We start from the raw sequence: 18,426 nt of genomic DNA on the forward strand, positions 1-18,426 counted from the left end.
GAGGAAAGATTTTGGAGGAGACAAATACAAAACTTGTCCTCTCCAAAGGTTTTCCTATGACCTGCCTTGTCTGCCTTTCCCTATTTGTATGCAAGCTGTGCATTCTGGGATTTTCATATGCCAGGCTCACATGCAGCTCAGAGGATACCGAAAGGTCCAGTGACCTGGGACACCACGTGGAGTCTTTCAGAAGCAGAAACGTGAGGCAGTGTCAGGTCAGCAGAATGGACAGAGCACACATTATTCGTGGTGGCTGAGAACAGGTGGAGAACAAAGAGTAGATTTCATCCTGATAGGCAGGTAAATCAGCACAAATCAAAGGAAGAGCGACATAAAAATATGCAGATGAATTCAGATTGAAGGGATTAGAGGGCTCGTGCTAGCAAATGGGATATAATTTCTGCAGTAATCCAGAGCTAAGCAAGCAAGTTTAAATGGCCACTTTGGGGTAATAGAATATGGTCTTTAGTAGCATGATACATGAGACAATACCTCACATCCTTCTATAATTTTCAAGGGGAATTATTTTACCCAATGCTGAGGTGACCTAGAAAAAAAAAAGCAACTGCTAGAGGAAATGACAAAAGAGGCAGCAAGAAGAATGAGCCCAGGAATCAGTCAGGATTCTCACTTCTGACAGTCACAAGTCGCATGACTTCGGATAACTCACTCAATATTCCTATGGCTACATTTGGCTGTCATATAGAACATATGAAAGGGAGTAGTGTAAAATAAAGGGGAGTTACATGGTGTGGTGGATAGAATGCTGAGCCTGGAGTCAAGAAGGTTCCTGGTCATGAGTTCAAATCCAGCCTCAGACACTTACTAGCTGAGTGACCCTAGGCAAGTCACTTCAACCTTGACTGCCTCAGTTTCCTCATCTGTAAATTGAACTGGAAAAGGAAATGGCAAAGTACTCTAGAATCTTTGCCACAAAAATCCCAAATGGAGTCATGGAGAGTCTCACGTGACTGAAAAACAGCTCAGCACTGTGAGATAAGGCCATAAAAAGAGGCTGAAATCAGGTTACAGGAAATGTGAATGTCAGGCCCTGGAGAGCCCTCCAACGGTTTCTGAGCAAGGGACTGTGCTTTTAGAGGTCACTTCCTGCAGCTGTACATAACATGACGGGTTGGAACAGGAACTGGAATAAGAACACAGTTTTACCTCTTCTCTCCGGGCAGTCCCTCTTAATTAGAAACATCTTGATACATAATAGAATGAGAACCATTTTGGCATCTGATGACTCACAGCATCTCCTCTCATCAGGCTTTGAGACTTGGTGAAATCCAGACCCTAAACTCTTGCAGTCTTCTTCCAGGAGCCAATATGGTGGAGGAAGCAATAAAGTGCTCTCATTTTCCCTTATGATCTTGAAAAACCCAGAAAATACTGCCCCAGGAAAAATCCTGGAAGAGCGGAGCCAGCAGAAAGATGGAGTGTGGCAGTTTCTTTAGCTCATGAGACTAGGGGGATTAATGGGAAAGGTCCCTTTTGTTGTGGCTGAAGGGGACCAGTACAGGATGGGTGGCATCCCAGCAAGCCAGCAGCAAGGCCCACTTCAGCAAATCAGATCCTGAACCCCAGGGTGATGGAGTGGCCAAGTGCCAACACCAGGAGCCCCATGTGCTTTCACACAGAGGGGACCAGCAGACACCAGTGCAAAGAAACACAACTTGCACCACAGATGGGCAGCCACTAGTGACCCCCGGGGAGGAGGTGGCCTCCAGTTGCCAGAGCACCCCACCCCAACACCTCACCTTGGGAGCTTCAGTGGAGCACAAAAAAACACCACCAGCAGCTCCAGCTCAGTACCAGGTAAACTACAACCGACACAGCCTCCAGTTGCCAGAACCTGAGGCTCCAGCACACAAAGTCAGTCACTAGGCCCCAAACCCTTCACAAGAAGCGTGGGTCAGTGCCCCCTGTGCCCTAGAAGCAGAGATCAACTTTAAAAGCCAGGAAAAAAGCAAGCACAACGAGAAAAAAAAAACAACATAGAAAATCAAAGACCATGGATTCTTTTTTTTGCTTTTTGGAGGGGAGAAAGCAATTGGGGTTAAGTGACTTGCCCAAGGTCACACGGCTAGTGTTATGGTAAGTGTCTGAAGTAGGATCTGAACTCAGGTCCTCCTGACTCCAGGGCTGGTGCTCTATTCACTGCACCACCTGGCCACTATGACCATAGATTCTTCTTATGGGGACAGGGAAGATCTAAACACAAATCCAGAGGAGGACAGCATTGTTACTATGCCTACATCTGAAACCTCCAAGGGGAATAGGAACTGTTCTCAACTCCAAAAATCCTTGGAAGAGTTCAAGAAGGATTTTAAAATTCAGATTAGAGAGGTAGAGGAAAAATCGAACAATTCCTTTAAAAATACAATTGACAAAATGGGAAAAAAGTACACTGAAGAAAACAATTCCTTAAAAAGTAGAATTGTCCAAATGGAAGAAGACAACTTGTTAAAAATTAGAATTGGTCAAATGGAAGCTAATGACTCTGCGAGACATTAAGAATCAAACAAAATCAAAAGAATGAAAAAATAGAAGAAAACATAAAATACCTCATAGGGAAAAACAACTGACCTGGAGACTAGATCCAGGAGATGTAGTTTAAGAATTATTGGTCCACCTGAAAACCATAACAAAAAAAGAGCCTGGACAACATTTTCCAAGAAATCATCAAGGAAAACTGCTCCAAGGTTCTAGAACCAGAGGGTTAAGTTGTCATCAAAAGAATCCACTGATCACCACCTGAAAGAGAGCCCAAATTGAAAATGCCAAAGGAATATTATAGCCAAATTGCAGAATTATCAGGTCAAGGAGAAAATACTGCAGGAGGCCAAAAAGAAACAATTCAAATATTGTAAAACTACAGTCAGGATCACTCAGGACCTTGCAGCTTTTACATTAAATCATAGGGCTTGGGATATGATATTCTGTAAGGCAAGTGAGCTTGGATTACATCCAAGGATCAACTATCCAGCAAAACTGGGCATAATCCTCCAGGCAAGGAGATGGACATCCAATGAAATTGGGGACTTCCAGACCTTTCTGATGAAAAGATCAGAGCTCAACAGAAAATTCGATCTTCAAATATAAGACTCAAAAGAAGCATAAAAAGGTAAACAAGAAAGGGAAAAGAACCCAAACAGATACATTATTCAATAAGGGCAGACTGTTTACGCCCCTTCATTGGAAGATGATACTTGTAAACCTTGAGAATTATATCTTTATTACAACATTGAAAAAGGATGAACATAAAGGGTATGGGTATAAATTAACTGATGTGATGATAAAAAAAAAACCTAATTTAGGGATAAAAAGGAATTATAATGGGAAAAGATGAAAGGACGAGGCAGAAAAGGGTAATTTACATCACATGAAGAGGCACAAAAACACATCACAGTAGAGGGAAAGAAGGGAGGGAGATGAGCATTGTTTGAACTTTATTCTCATTGGATTTGGTTCAAGGAGGGCATAACACACTTGGGTATAGAAATCTAACTTGCCCTACAGGCAGTAGGAGGAGAAAGGGGAAGGAAAAGGAAGGATATGGTTAGAAGGGAGGGAAGAAGTGGAGAGGGAAAAGGGAAAGAAAAGAAATAGAAGCAAGGGAAAATTGAGGGAGGTGGTGGTAAAAAAAAAAAACCTTTGAAGCATTTAGTACCAGCCCAGATTAAACAAACTCTCTTATGTGGGCTGTATCACCTAGAATTGGCACACCCACACTTCATCAGGAACATAATGATATTTATTGTTCATAATCATGCCTTCAAAACAAAATTCTCAAGTGCCTTTTGAATTATCATAAATTAAATTGTATTCAACAGTGTTTTAGTGTTAAGTGTGCTTGATTGCATTCTAATTTTTTCAAAATTGCCTATGTTTTGATCATAAGAGATTGCTTTTGAGATACAAAAGCAGAAATAACTTTGTGGGAGAATTATCCAACTATTATTATCATGGAGGCAAAAAACAGGAAGACATATATCAGCTGAAGGTGTGCATCCACCTCTGTCATGGAAGACACCCTAGGCAGAGTTCAAATGAAAGAGGAATTCCTCTTCGTAGAGATTTTCAGCCTTTTTTGCATCATGGTCGCCTTTGGCAATCTAATAAAGCCAAAGGACTTCTTAGACTAACATTTCAAAATGAATAAAATATGACACATAAAATTATGAAGGGAACCAATTATTTTAAAATATGGTTAAAATATATATTTTTTAAATTCACAGACCCTTTGAAGTCTATCCATTGACCCCTTGGAAGTCTGTGGACCCCAGGTTAGGAACCATTGTTAAGGACCATCAGCTTTCACTTCATTTTTGCTCTGGGGTTTTGCACTAGATGCTTTAGTTTTCAGATGGTGTTGGAGGGCGGAGCCAAGAAGCAGGAAAACTCTGTGTTGTCCCCCCATAACCATGTCAAATACCTATAAAAAATTACTCTAAACAAACTTTAGGGCTACAGAACCCACAAAGTGACAGAGAGAAACAAATGTCCCCCGCAGTCTAGCAGGCTGGCAGGAAGGGTTCATTGCAGCCTGCTGGGAGCAAAGCCCAGCCCCACTGGAGCCCATGGTTTTACCCCCAGGGCGGCCACGACCAGCTGCTTCTGGAGGAACTCTGGGAGAGTGGATCACCAGCAGCTGTGGTGGTTTCCAGAATTGTCAACCCATAAGTGCCAAAGACAATGTGAGAGTTCTGTGGACTTTGTGGGAACAGGGGGTCCAGGAGTGCAGTCTGGCCTCTGTCCACAGAGGGAGAAGCATCTGAGGCACAGCGGCCACATTGCTGGCTGCTTCAGAACTCCTGGCCTGCAGATAGTAAGGGGACCAAGAAACCATTCAGAGGGTAAACACTCTTGCTTTAGCCTGCCTGGATCTGGATCTGCTGTCTAGGGTGAAGGTCCTGGGAGGGGGGGGGGGGGGAGAGGGTGACCAGTGTGCCAGAGACAGTGGAGGCTTCAGAGAGGGCAGCCAACTAATAGCTCTGGCAGCTGGAAAAACCTCAGCTATTTGGGACAAAGCACTCCTCTGTGGAAGCAGAATTCTACAGTGGCAAAATGCTCACAAGTCAAGTAATTGAGTGGCAACACAAGGAAGCAAAGCAATCCAACTTTAGATTCCTACTTTGGGGGAAAAGGGATCAAAGCATAGAACAGGAGAAAGAAAATGAAGTCAGAACTTCTGCACCAAAAGCGTCCAAGAAAAAATATGAACTGGTTACAGGCCATAGAGGACCTTAAGAAGGATTTTGAAAACCAAATAAGAGAAGTGGAGGAAAAATTGGGAAGAGAAATGAGAACGATGCAAGAAAATCATGAAAAGAGAGTCAACAACCTGACTGAAGAAAATAACACCTTAAAAAATAGACTAACTCAAATGGCAAAAGAGTCTCAAAAAGCCAATGAGGAGAAGAATGCCTTAAAAAGCCAAATTTGCCAGATGAAAAAAGAATCTCAAAAGCTCACTGAAGAGAATCATTCCTTCAGAATTAGATTGGAGCAAATGGAAGGTAGTGACTTTATGAGAAATCAGGATACTATTGAACAGATCCAAACAAATGAAAAAATAGAAAGCAATGTGAAATATCTCATTGGAAAAACCACTGACCTGGAAAAGAGATCTGGGAGAAATCATTTAAAAATTGTTGGACTACCTGAAAACCATGATCAAAAAAAAAAAAAACCTAGAAATGATCCTTCAATAAATTCTCAAGGGAAATTGCCCTGATGTTTTAGAACCAGAGGGCAAAATAGAGGTTGAGAGAATCCACCCATCACCTGTTGAAAAAGATCCCCAAAAGGAAACTCCTAGGAATATGATAAGCAGCCAGGAAGAAACAATTTAAATATTGTGGAAACACAATCAGAATAACACAGGATTTGGCAGCTTCTACAATGAGGGATCAAAGGGCTTGGAATATGATATTCTGTAGGTCAAAGGAGCTGGGATTAAAGCCAAGAGTCACCTACCCAGCAAAACTGAGTATCATGTTTCAGGAGAAAATATGGTCATTCAGTAGAAGAGGACTTTCAAGCATTCTTGCTGAAAAAACCAGAGCTGAATAGAAAATGTGACATTCAGATACAAGAAGCAAGAGAAACATGAGAAGGTAAACAGGGCAAAGAAATCATAAGGAACTTATCAAAGTTGAACTATTTACATTCTTACATGGAAAAACAATAATTGGAACTTATGAAACTTTTCTCAGTATGAGAATAGTTGAAGGAAATATAAATGTGTATGTATATATATATACATCTATATGTGCACATACATATATATGTCTATATAGGAGGGTATATGGGCTTATGAATACATATGTGAATGTGTGTATATATGTGTATGGGTATACATAGATAGAGGGCACAGGACCAATTGAATAGGAAGGGATGATACTTAAAAGGTGAAATTGAGAGGTGACAGAGGAATATAATGAGAGAAGATGGGGAGAGACAGAATGGGGTCAACTATCTCATATAGAAGAGATAAGGGAAAACTGTTACAATGGAGGGGGAGAACAGGAAGGCAAAAGTGAATGGGTCAAACTTACTCTCATTGAATTTGGCTTAGGGAGGGAATGACATACACACTAAATACTGTATTTCACCCTACAGGAGAGTAGGGGGGAAGGGGATTAGAGGGGGGATGATGGAAGGGAGGGCAGGTTGGGGGGGAGGGAAGTTAGAAGCACACCCTTTTGAAAAGGGACAGGGTCAAAGTAAAGAATAGAACAAGTGGGATGTGGGATAGGAGAGAGGGAAATATAGTCAGTCTTTCACAATATATCCACTATGGAAATGTTTTGCATAGCTACACATGTACAACCTGTACTGAATTGCTTATCTTCCCAGTAATGGTGGGTGATGAGGAAGGAAGGTTAAGAATCTGGAATTCAAAGTTTTAAAATCAAATGTTAAAAAAATGTATTATTATTATTTTTTACATACAACTGGGTAATAAGATATACAGGCACTAGGGTATAGATATCCATCTTGCCCTACTGGAAAGTCAGAGGTGGGATGGGAGGGATATAGGAGAGAGCAGATTGGGGGAGGGGTTATACAGTGGGATCATTGTTTTGGGGTGATAGACAGGGGATAAACAGGGAGAAAATTTGTAACTCAAAATCTTGTGGAAATAAATGATATAAACTAAAAATAAACATAAAATTTAATTTAAAAAAATTTCAGAAGGTGTCAAGCTTCAAGATATTATAAGACCACCTTATAAGTGAAATTCTGATCATGCAAAAGAGGTAAGCCTAGAAATTCATGCAAAGATCAAATGCCTGAAGAATGCCATTTGTCCCATCTGTGATAATGCCATTGAGGAAGCATCTTCTCAGTACAAATAACTTGGATTGGTCCTGCATACAGACATTTAGCTGGCCCTAGAATCAAATAGGGTTGGGAAAATAGGCTAAACTAAATGGGCCAAATTGTGCAGTGCTTTAAACAATTTATTAAATGAGAAAATTGTCCAATGAATACCATTATTCTTGTGTACGTGTTTGCCAAAAAGTATTCACCACTGTGATGGATTAGATTCAACACAGAGACCAGGTCATAGAGAGAGGGCCTGTAGCTAAGGAGTCCCTCCAGGTGCTCCTGTTTGCAGATGACATTGTTCTGGCTGCATCAAGCTCTAGAATACTGTAAAATCCTAAGAGACATCTGAGATCGCTCGAAAGAATTTGAGCTGTCTGTCCACTCAGGGAAGAAGACCAAGTGACTGTAGAATACCTGTTACCCAGATTTGAACTTGCATTCAGATGGATATGCATCATTGTGCATATCTGGGGCAGACAGCCCAGATGGATAAAGACGGGGCCCAGAGTTAAACAGCAGGAGGAGATCAGGCTGAATTGCCTTCAGGAAGTTGTAAAGCCTCTTTACAAGTTCCAGGTTCCTCCTGAAAGCAAAGATCCATCTTTTCAGTACTAACATTTCCTGTTGTTGCTATTGAGGCTTTGCATGACTGCAGAGAGCTAAAGATGGGAATCAGACAGTGAGGTGGTTTGAGCGCTGGCCTTGAACTTAGGAAGATCTTGCCTCATATACTTAATAGCTATGTCACCCTGGGCAAGTCTTTTAACCTTTCTCAGCCTCAGTTTCCTCAACTATAAATAAGCATAATAATATCACCTAGATCCCATGGTTTTTGTGAGGATTATTTGAAATAACATTTAAAGCATTTTGCATACCTTAAAGAGCTACACAAATGCTATTATTATTATTATTAATTATTATTATCACCACCACACAGAGGGCAATGAAAAGGTGCAGATAGGATGTGAGCAAACTTGAGCATTTAACTAGCAAGGAACTCCAAAGTCAGGAGTGAAGGACATCACCAAAGAATTGTACAAAAGTAAAAGTAGATGGGCTGGTCACATGGCAAGAGTGAAGATGACAAGTGGCCAGTCAGAGTGGTCCTCTGGAAATTTCAAGATATTGGGAGAAAGTAAGGAAGTCCCTGGCACATCTCTCCTCTCCTTCCATTCTAAACTCTCCACCATCTAGCTTCTAACCTTGTCATTTTATCATTTGACTGAAACTGCTCTCTAAAATTACCAGTGATCTTGTAATAAAAAATCTAAACCAAGGATTTTACTTGGGATTTTTCTGTGGGATAATGAGGGTCTATAGCAGGCTATACACAGTAAAGATGGAGAAGAGGTCACAGATGCAGGTGATATTACAGAGACAGTATTTATTTTTTTTGTTTATTTTAAATTTATGGAATAGAACAAGCATTTCCATAACATAGTATAAGAAAAAGATGATTGCACAAGAAACTACAAATCTTTTATATACAACTTGCTATTCCTTTAAAGACAGGATTTAAAACACTTGGTAACAGAATGGCTGAGACAGGAGGGACAGGGAAAGAAGAAGGAAATAAACATTTATTAAGTGCTTACTATGTGTCAAGTATTATTCTAAGTGCTTTTTACAAATAGCACATCTGATCCTCACAGCAACCCTTCCAGAGCATTTTGTAGTTGAGTAAACTGAGGAAGACACAGGTTAAGTGACTTGTCCATTTTTTTTTAAAGCAATTGGGGTTAAGTAACTTGCCCAAGGTCACAGGGCCAGTTTTTTTGTGTGGGTGTTAAGTATCTGAGGCCTGAACTGATCCTGGGTCCTCCCGACTCCTGGGCAGGCACTCTTGCTCACTGTACCACCTAGCTGCCCCAACTTGTCCATTTTTTAAAAACATTTCTTTTTAGTTTTCACCATTCACTTCCATAAGATTTTGAGTTCCAAATTTCCCCCCTCCCCCACCCCAAGATAGCGTGCAATCTGATACAGACTCTACATATACATACATATTAGACATATTTTCACATTAGACATGTTGTAAAGAAGAATTAGAAGCAACGGGAGGAACCACAAGAAAGAAGAAACAAACAAACAGAGCAAATAGTGTATATTGATCTGCATTCAGACTCTTTTTCTAGATGTGGGCAGCATTTTCCACCATGAGTCTTTTGTAATTGTCTTAGATTCTTGCATTGCTAAGAGGAGGTAAATCTTTCAAAGTGAGTGATTTGTCCATTTTATAGTTTAGTAAACTGAGGAATACAGAGGTTAAATGACTTGTTGAGGGTACCCAAACTATTAAGTATCTGAGGCTAGATATGAACACAGGTCTTCGTGACTCCAGGTGCAATGCTTTATCTGTTGTGTCATCTGCTGGGAAGAGGGAAGAATAAAAGATAAAACCCTTTTTTTGAGCATAAGGGACTGGGTTAATGGGGGTCCCACTGAAAGAGATCATACAGAGAAAAAACAAGAGCATGGCATTTTGGAGGGGGGGAATAGGGGGAAATAATCTGGTCTTTGATGTGTCTAAACTCTAGAGAGCCAGCTCTCCTGAGTACCACTGGCCTATGCACACCTATGGGCTTAGTTCTGCCCACATTGGGATAGGACATTTAGGGATGGAAGCCAGAGAAGCAGGTCTGGTACTAAGGAAAGAGGTCAGGGCTAGAGATCCAATTTGGGAAGTCACCTGCATCAAGGTGACAGTTGAAGCCATGGGAGCAAATGAGATGGTTAAGTAGAGAGCTGAGAAAGATACAGGTTGGTAACAGAAAAATGCTTCTAGCTCAATTTTTTTTAAATTTAATAGTATTTTATTTTTCCAATTACATGTTAAGAAAATTTTCAGCATTCATTTTTTTAAAGATCTTGAGTTCCAAATTTTTCTTCTTCCTTCTCTCTTCCCTTCCCCCCTCCCCAAGACAGCAAGCAATCTGATATAGATTATACATGTGCAATCACATAAAACATATTTTCACATTAGTCATATCGTGAAAGAAGAAACAGAACAAAAGGAAAAAACAACACAAAAAACTGAACATAGTCTGCTTCAATCTGCTTCTTTCTCTGGATGTGGATAGTATTTTACATCGTGGGTCTTTTGGAGTTGTCTTGGATCACTGCATTGCTGAGAAGAGAGAGCCAAGTCAGTCTATCAGTTGATCATTGCACAATGTTGATGTTGCTATGTACAGTGTTATCCTGGTTCTGCTCACTTCCCTCAGCATCAGTTCATGTAAGTCTTTCCAGGCTTTTCTGAAATCTACCTGCTCATTATTTCTTATAACACAATAGTATTACATTATATTCATAGACCACAACTTGTTCAGTCATTCCCCAATTGATGAGCATTCCCTCAATTTCCAATTTTGTGACACCACAAAAATAGCTCAACATTTTAAGTAGATCATATCCATTTTAAAGCCTCAATTCTCTGCTGAAATGTTAGCTAAAGTTAAATGCAAATCACCACCTTTTTGCAGAGTTCCTTAGATGGAATGGAAGTAGAGGGGCTGTTAGCTGTTAAAAAAAAAATAACAGGCAGACCTGTATACAGGGAATTGAATGATGAACGTCACACATCTTCTAAATGGGAGCTTTTGTTAAAAGTCCCATATTAAACTGGACTTGTTCAAAGACAGAGGTTTTTCTTTTCTCACTTATTAATGTATGAGCTCAGTTCCCAGCAGGTCTGATTCTTATTTTGATCTGCTCCTCATGGACCTAGTCTAAATGTGAAAGTTCCAGGCTTTGAGAGCCTGATAGAAGCACCAACCTAGCTGAGAATCAGGTCCCACATCTTCTATTTAATAATCAGGGGTATGCTAGTAAATGTTTGACAATTAGCAGAATGATGGAATGTACACAGGACACACACATATATTTCTTTATGCCTATTTGTTCCACATAGGAGTATATGGTGGGACAACTCTGGTCAGGTCTAAACCAGGGGTGTGCCAGAATCAGCTCCAACTGAGAGCTGATTGTTAAATTTTCAGTGTGAGCTAAAAATTCATCTTAGAAATTGACCAATGATAAAAGTCAGGGATTGATTTGATTTTGTTGATTTTGTCTTAGACTTTAAAAAGATATGGAGAAAATGTTCATGCTGATAAAACTTGAAAATATGTACTGAGTATATTTGGGGGGAGAGCCAGTTGTTAAACATTTACCAGCACACCTTTGTTCTGGCTACATGGAAGGGCGCTTGATGATTTGGAAGCTTTCTTCCTACCTCAGGGTTTGGGATCACAACCCTTGGCCCATTGTTAGAAAAGCTCTTTAATTGGGGGCACATTTTAGGAACCATTTCTCCTGCATTTTTTTTGTAATGCTATAAAAATCCTAAGAATTGAAATGTAACCTGGGCTTTTTTTGTTTGCTTTGTTTTGTTTTTATTTACACATTCCACTATATAGTCTTTGATTCCTAGTGATTGTCATTAGGGATTAACAAATTCTAACCCCGCCCCCCAAGGGAGCCATGATGAAGGCTCCTGGGTCAAGTTTCTCCTCTTCCTGGTATCCAGAGAAGGATGGAGAAAAAGGGTGGGTGGAGGAGACTTGGTGTGAAGGTCCTGCACTGAGCTCTACCCAAAAGGGGGAGTCCAAGAACTTTGACCCCACCCTTTTCTGGTTGGGAGGGGAAATGAGGAAGTACGGCACTCCCCAGTGACCCCTAGTGTTACATCTGAATTTAGTCTAATGTGACAGCTTCAACAACTCACAGCTTCTAAGTGATGTGTGGTTTACAAAGTACTGTCTTCCCTACAACCTGGAGAAGTGAGTCTTCATTATACCTATTTTACAAATGAGAAAGTTGATGCACAGAGAGATTAGTGCAGATTAAATTTATAAGTGTGTTGGATGGTGGGGTGGCTAGGTGATACAATGAATAGAACACCAGCCCTGGAGTCAGGAGCACCTGAGTTCAAATTGGACATCAGACACTTAACACAAAAACTAGCTGTGTGACCTTGGGCAAGTCACTAACCCCCAACTGCCCTCCCAAAAAAAGCAAAAAAAAAAGTGTTGGATGTACATGTTTTATAACTCTGATTTACCCAGGGTCATACAACCAATGAGTGGGTGAAGCAAGATTCAAACCCAGGTCTCCTGATTCCAAGTCCAGCATTCTTTTCCATTTGTAATAAACAGTCTTCTTGTAAGAGACAGTCTCATAAGCAACCCCACAAAACCAATTTTGTTCTTAAACACAACTGAGTCTCTCCTGTTTCCAGTGTTGTGCATTTACTGTTTATTCCCCAGAAACAGCTGGGAGGTGTCGCTACACTAAAGCAACATATGTCTCAGGATGGGAAAGAAACGGAAGGAACAATAATGTAGAAGGAAAACACATTTTGTCAAATCCAAGCTGGCGTAGAGAGTTCTAGTAAAATATTCAATGTGTCATGTGTCTCAAAGTCTTAGAGTTGGAAGACAATTTGGTAATGTTCAGAGGAAAAAGTGCTGTGCATATGGGAGTATCATAGATTCAGAGCTGGAAGGGACCCAAGAGGCCATTTAGTCCAACACCTCGGTTTTACTGATTAGGAAACTGAGGCACAAACAGGTCACATGACTTCTCATAATTGTCAGTGGTAGACTTTGAACCTGAGTATTCCTAATATCTAAGCTCAGCATTCCAAACATCAGGCATCAGGCTTCCTCTCAAATTTGTACTATGAAGACTGGATGCTGAGAAATTAAAAAAGAAAACAAAGAAACAAAAAAAACAAAGAAGCCAAGATTGGGCATTTCAAGCCCAGATTCTGATCATCAGAAAAGGGAGAAGAAAGAAGACAAGCAAAAAGGAGGTAATGAGACTGGAAACTGGATTTTCCAGCAAGATCTTATTGCAAACAATAGCTAAGAGTAATCTCTGTTGGCATTAGAACTTTGGCAGAAATTTAATTATGGATCACTTGAACAAACCAAGTCATTTCTGTAGAAAAGGCAGGAAAAATCTCAGAAGGAAGAAAGTCCACTTTAGGTAAAACTTGATTCAGGAGAGGTAGGGGAGAATAGCAGATAGAAAGCTGTATTTAAAACTGACCTTGGTCCCACAAAGACCTGGGTTCAAATCCCATCTCTGATATATATTGGTTGTGTGACATTGGACAAGTCATTTAACCTCTAAGTATTCTAAGCCAATGCTGTTAAGCTCAAATAGAACCAGGGCTACCAATTTGTACATAGGATCTCCCCATTGGCATATTGACTTAGTTTTAAAATGCAATGTTATCTATATTTCATTGTATTTTTATTTATTTTGTTAAATATTTCCCAATTGCATTTTAATTTGGTTCCATTGGCACTAAGGAGTGCTGCTCACACATGTGGCCTGTGTTGGACACCTCTGCTCTCGACAACCCTGTAAGACTGAGTTGTAGAGGGGACGCAGCCTTCATTGGTACATGGGCTCCTCTCGTTAGGGAATTCCCTAGACCAGTGAAATCACAAATCCAGTACTTACCCTTATCAGCAGTTTCCAGTCACTAAGTTCCCATTCCATACAGTACTTAGACATATGAGTTGTCCACAGAGCAACAGAGAACTCAGTATTTCACTTCCAGTATTTGGGCAGAGGAAGGAGAATTCACCTACCTTACAATTTGACCTCAATTGGGCTGTGGCCCTAAGCCCAGAAGCTGGCGTACCATGGACAGCAAAGCCAAGCTTTGTAATGTTATCAGACGTGTTGTTTAATGCTCTCCAAAGCAACAGTGGTTGAAGTGTCCATTGTAACTCCCATCTTTCTCCTCCTCGTTAACCTAATTCTCCATTTTCTGACTTCTCTGGGCTTTCCACACAAATTCCAGCTCTGTTCACTGTCATCCAAGCATTTGTCTAATCCGTCCTCAAGACCATGGTGCTGGGTAAAGGCTCAAAATGTGAAAAAGAAAATTTTTAAGAGGAATATATGGTAAAAGTCTTCCTGTTCTTTATTTGCATCCTAGAGTCTTCCCTGTCTGAAGTACCTTATCACTGTAAAGTGTGAGAAACAAAGAAAAATCATTTAAGGGTTGGCTATGTGGCTCAGTGAATAGAGCACCGGCCCTGGAGTAAGGAGGACCTGAGTTCAAATCCTGCCTGAGACACTTAACACAAAAACTAGCCATGTGACCTTGGGCAAGTCACTTAACCCCAAATTGCCCCCCCCAAAAAAGCAAAAAAAGAAAAATCATTTAAGAACGAAATGGCATCTAACAGATCAATGAGAGATCAAAAGTCACTTGTCATAGGATCATAGCATTCAGCAGGGAAGGAAGAAAAAAAGGGGAATAAAAGGTTACATGATGACTTAATTATATATTTAAATGGAATAGCAAGTTGTACATAATAGATTTGCAGTTTTGTGTATAATCATCTTTTTCTCAGCTGTTTGATACCAGTGAAGGACTGGTTCAGTGCCCCATTTGGGGGGGGGCTATTTGGAGGGAGGGGGGAGGGCAGGGCAATTGGGGTTAAGTGACTTGCCCAAAGTCACACTCCTAGTAAGTGTTAAGTATCTGAGGCCAGATTTGAACTCAGGTCCTCCTGACTCCAGGGCAGGTGCTCTATTCACTGTGCCACCTAGCTGGCCCAGGGCCCCCTTTTGTACATGAAGAATCTAGAGCATAGTATTGGCAGAGAAGAAGAGGAAGTGACTTCAGTGAGAGCCAATTCTGAGAGCATGTTCACCAGAGATTAGAGTGGAAAAGTCCATAGGAGACAGTGGACGCTGGGAGCCACAGCAGTGCGTTTTTCACATTCACCTGAAACCAGCCCCTCTCTGACTCCTACCAGGAGCTTCTGCTTCTCTTTGGAGCCAAGGGAACTCATCTCCCAACCCTCTACCATGTGACAGTCACTCACATATTGTAAAAGCAGCTGCTGTTTTTCTGTAAGCATTCTCTGCTCCAGAGTCCAGATGAAGAGGCCTTCAGAAGCCCTTGCAGGGCAACGTGGTCTTCAGTGCCCTCACCACCCTGTCTGCCCAGGCCTGATGCCCGGGATTGTCTGCATCTTCACTAAAATACTCAGGAAAAAGCACAGCCAAGCCATTTCCTGAAACAGCTTAAAGCAGGGCTTTGGGTCATCAGTCAGCTACTCTAGTTTAGTGGGAAAGGCAGTAGAAGAAACGAGATTTTCAGGTGTGAGTGGCAAATAAGGGCCTAATTACACAAAGGTCAGAAAGTGGCGCAGAGGATAGAGCTCCAGGCCTGGAGTCAGGATGACTTGTCTTCCCTAGTTTAAATCTGACCTCAGATACTAATTACTGTGCCATCCTGGGCAAGTCACTTGACCCTGTTTGCCTCAGTTTCCTCATCTGTAAAATGAACTGGAAAAGGAAATGACAAACCACTCTGGTATCTTTTCTAAGAAAACCCCAGATAGGGTCATAAAGAGTTGGACATGACTGAAAAACAAGAGAACTAAACACAGAGAGAAATAATCCGTTGCTTTTTGTGCTATGAGAAGAGTAAACCTGACTCAGGACAGTACATTGTTCGTTCAGATTCAATGTTGGAAGAAAACAAGGCACTTGACTTAGCTCCAGCATAGAAAGGAAATACAACAAACATCCTCTAGTGCTTAACTTGAGTAGACACAGTCTGGTCATCTCCATTTGAAAATACATCTGGTTAGCACAGCAGACTGTAATGACTCAAATGGTCTTGGGACACCCACCAAATCTGAAAGGATCCAACTCCACATGGGTGGGTCTTGTTATTCCCTTAGTTGGCCAGGAAATCCCATCCATATAGTGGGAAGTTGTGCTAAAAGGTGTGGAAGGGGCAGGGGAAGGAGGATCCTCATAGTAGTTGTATGACACAAGCCAAACACTTTTAATTGGCCATATCCAAACACACACATACACACACACACACACACACACGTATTTCATTCTGCACATTGAGCCCATTCTCTTAGGAGAAGTAAGCTTAAATTAAGCTTCATTAGCAGTCCTCTGGAATCATGGTTGATCCTTGCACTGATCAGAGTTTTTAAGTCTTTCAAAGTTGTTATATTTACAGTATTTTATTATGCAAATTGTTTTCCTTCTTCTGTTTACTTCATTCTACACCAGCTCATGCAAGGCTTTCCAGGTTTTACTGAAACTCACTTCTGTTATTTCTTATGGCACAGTAGTATTACATTGCATTTATATACCATAGTTTATTCAATCATTACCCGACTGATAGATGCCACCTTGATTTCCAGCTCTTTGTCACTGCAAATGGAGCTCCTATAAATATTTTTGTACACATGGGTCTTTTCCGTCTCTTTGATCTTACTGAAATATGAGCTTAGCAGTGAGTGGTCTAGCTGGGGCAACAGGCATTTGTGGCTCAGCGGCCTTATGGAAGCATAGTTCCCAATTACTTTCTGCACTGGTTGTACCAATTCCCAGCACTCCCAGCAGTGCATTAATGTGCCTGTCTTCCTGAAGGCCTTCTAAATGGAAGCTTCTATTGGAGCTCACCATGAATCTTTCCATTGTCCTTTGACTCAGCTTTCCTCTCGGCTCTCCATCTCCCCTTGTCTCTAACACTGGGAGAGACTATTTGACACACACACATATTATATACATATGCATACACACATATATACATACATATGATCTCAAATAGTAGGGTTAACAATGAACTTTCTTGCTTTTCTCTTGATTTTACTGAAAGAACATTAATTTATCCCCATTACTTAGAATGCTGCCTCTTGGTTTTAGATATAAAAACTTAACACATTGTAGAAAGGTCTGTGTGGGACAGAAACCACTACCAGATCTTTAAAATCGGAGTCTGAGTCAGAAAGCAGAAAGAATTCTTTATTCTTTCTCATGAGAAAGTGCACAGCCCTCATTGCTCAAGGGTGTCAGACAGGTGTGCAAACTGCAGAAACTGGAAAGGCTTCTGTTATCCTAATCCTAACCTGGCCCACTCCCCTGTCCCATCACACTGCTGGTGGGTGAGGTGGGCTCACAATCTCAAGCTAATCTAATCAGCACAAAGCAATCTCGATCCTTCATTACCATAATTATTCATGAATTAGTATCCAATCAGAGGGTGAGGTTTTCCAGTCCCTTGTTATGCACCAAATTTGGCGGCAGCCAAAGAGAGTTACAGTTGACAATCCTTTATTATCATAATTATTAATTTGAGCCTTCTACCCAATCAGAAGGAAAAATCCTTCGATCCCTAACTTATGCATATCCACAACACCAAATCTGGGGGCAATCAATGAGAGGAAGGCTAATGTTGCTTCCTTTAAGTTTCATTACCTCATTCAGGGGCCTGTGGAAATTTAACCCTTTGCTCTCTCTCACAGGTCCATTTATTCCTGTGTTTTCTAGTCCTACCCCACTTTTCATAAACCATGTTTGCAGATAATTTTATTAGGTCACATTTTGTTAAAATGAAAAAATATATTAAAATGTTTATAATAAGAATCTTACACATAAAATAAATCAATGTATATAATACTGGAAATAATTTATGAATTACAGTTACTATCACAGGATCAAGATCTAATCAATCAATAAGCATTTATTAAACATGTACTATGTATCAGACACTGTCCTTGTACATGAATATAATAAATGAAGGAACTCCTACTCAAAAGAAGTTTACATTCTAGTGGGGAAGACAACAAGGATGTGTGTGTATGTATGTGTGTGTGTAAATACAAAGTACTTACATACAAGATAGTTTGGAGAGGGAGGGTATTAGAAGGTAAGAGCTTCAGCAGTCCAACTCTCTCATTATTAATTGAAGAAACTGAGGCCCCAAAGAGTTAAATGACTTGTTTGAGGTATCCAGTTTATAAGCATAGACACAGATGATAAATGGAAGATGGAGTCCAGATACCCTCAAAAGAAGGGACACCACTGTGCTTGGATGCCATAGGTACCTCTAATCAGAGGGAGAGGAAAGGCATTGGGTTGTTGACTCACCCGTATCCAGCAGCTGGCCCCAACCTGACCAAGCATCCTGGGAATTTATTTGTGAAAGGACAAGAAACTGGTAACTGATCTGGGAATGAGGGGAGGTGATGGTCCCAAGGGCCTATGAAACAGTATGGGAACCTCTGCAAGTCTCTGCCT

Source organism: Petaurus breviceps, unplaced genomic scaffold, assembly GCF_028583685.1.
Source record: "Petaurus breviceps papuanus isolate PSGF00001 unplaced genomic scaffold, PetGlider_PUasm1.0 90849, whole genome shotgun sequence".
NCBI classification, from domain to species: domain Eukaryota; kingdom Metazoa; phylum Chordata; class Mammalia; order Diprotodontia; family Petauridae; genus Petaurus; species Petaurus breviceps.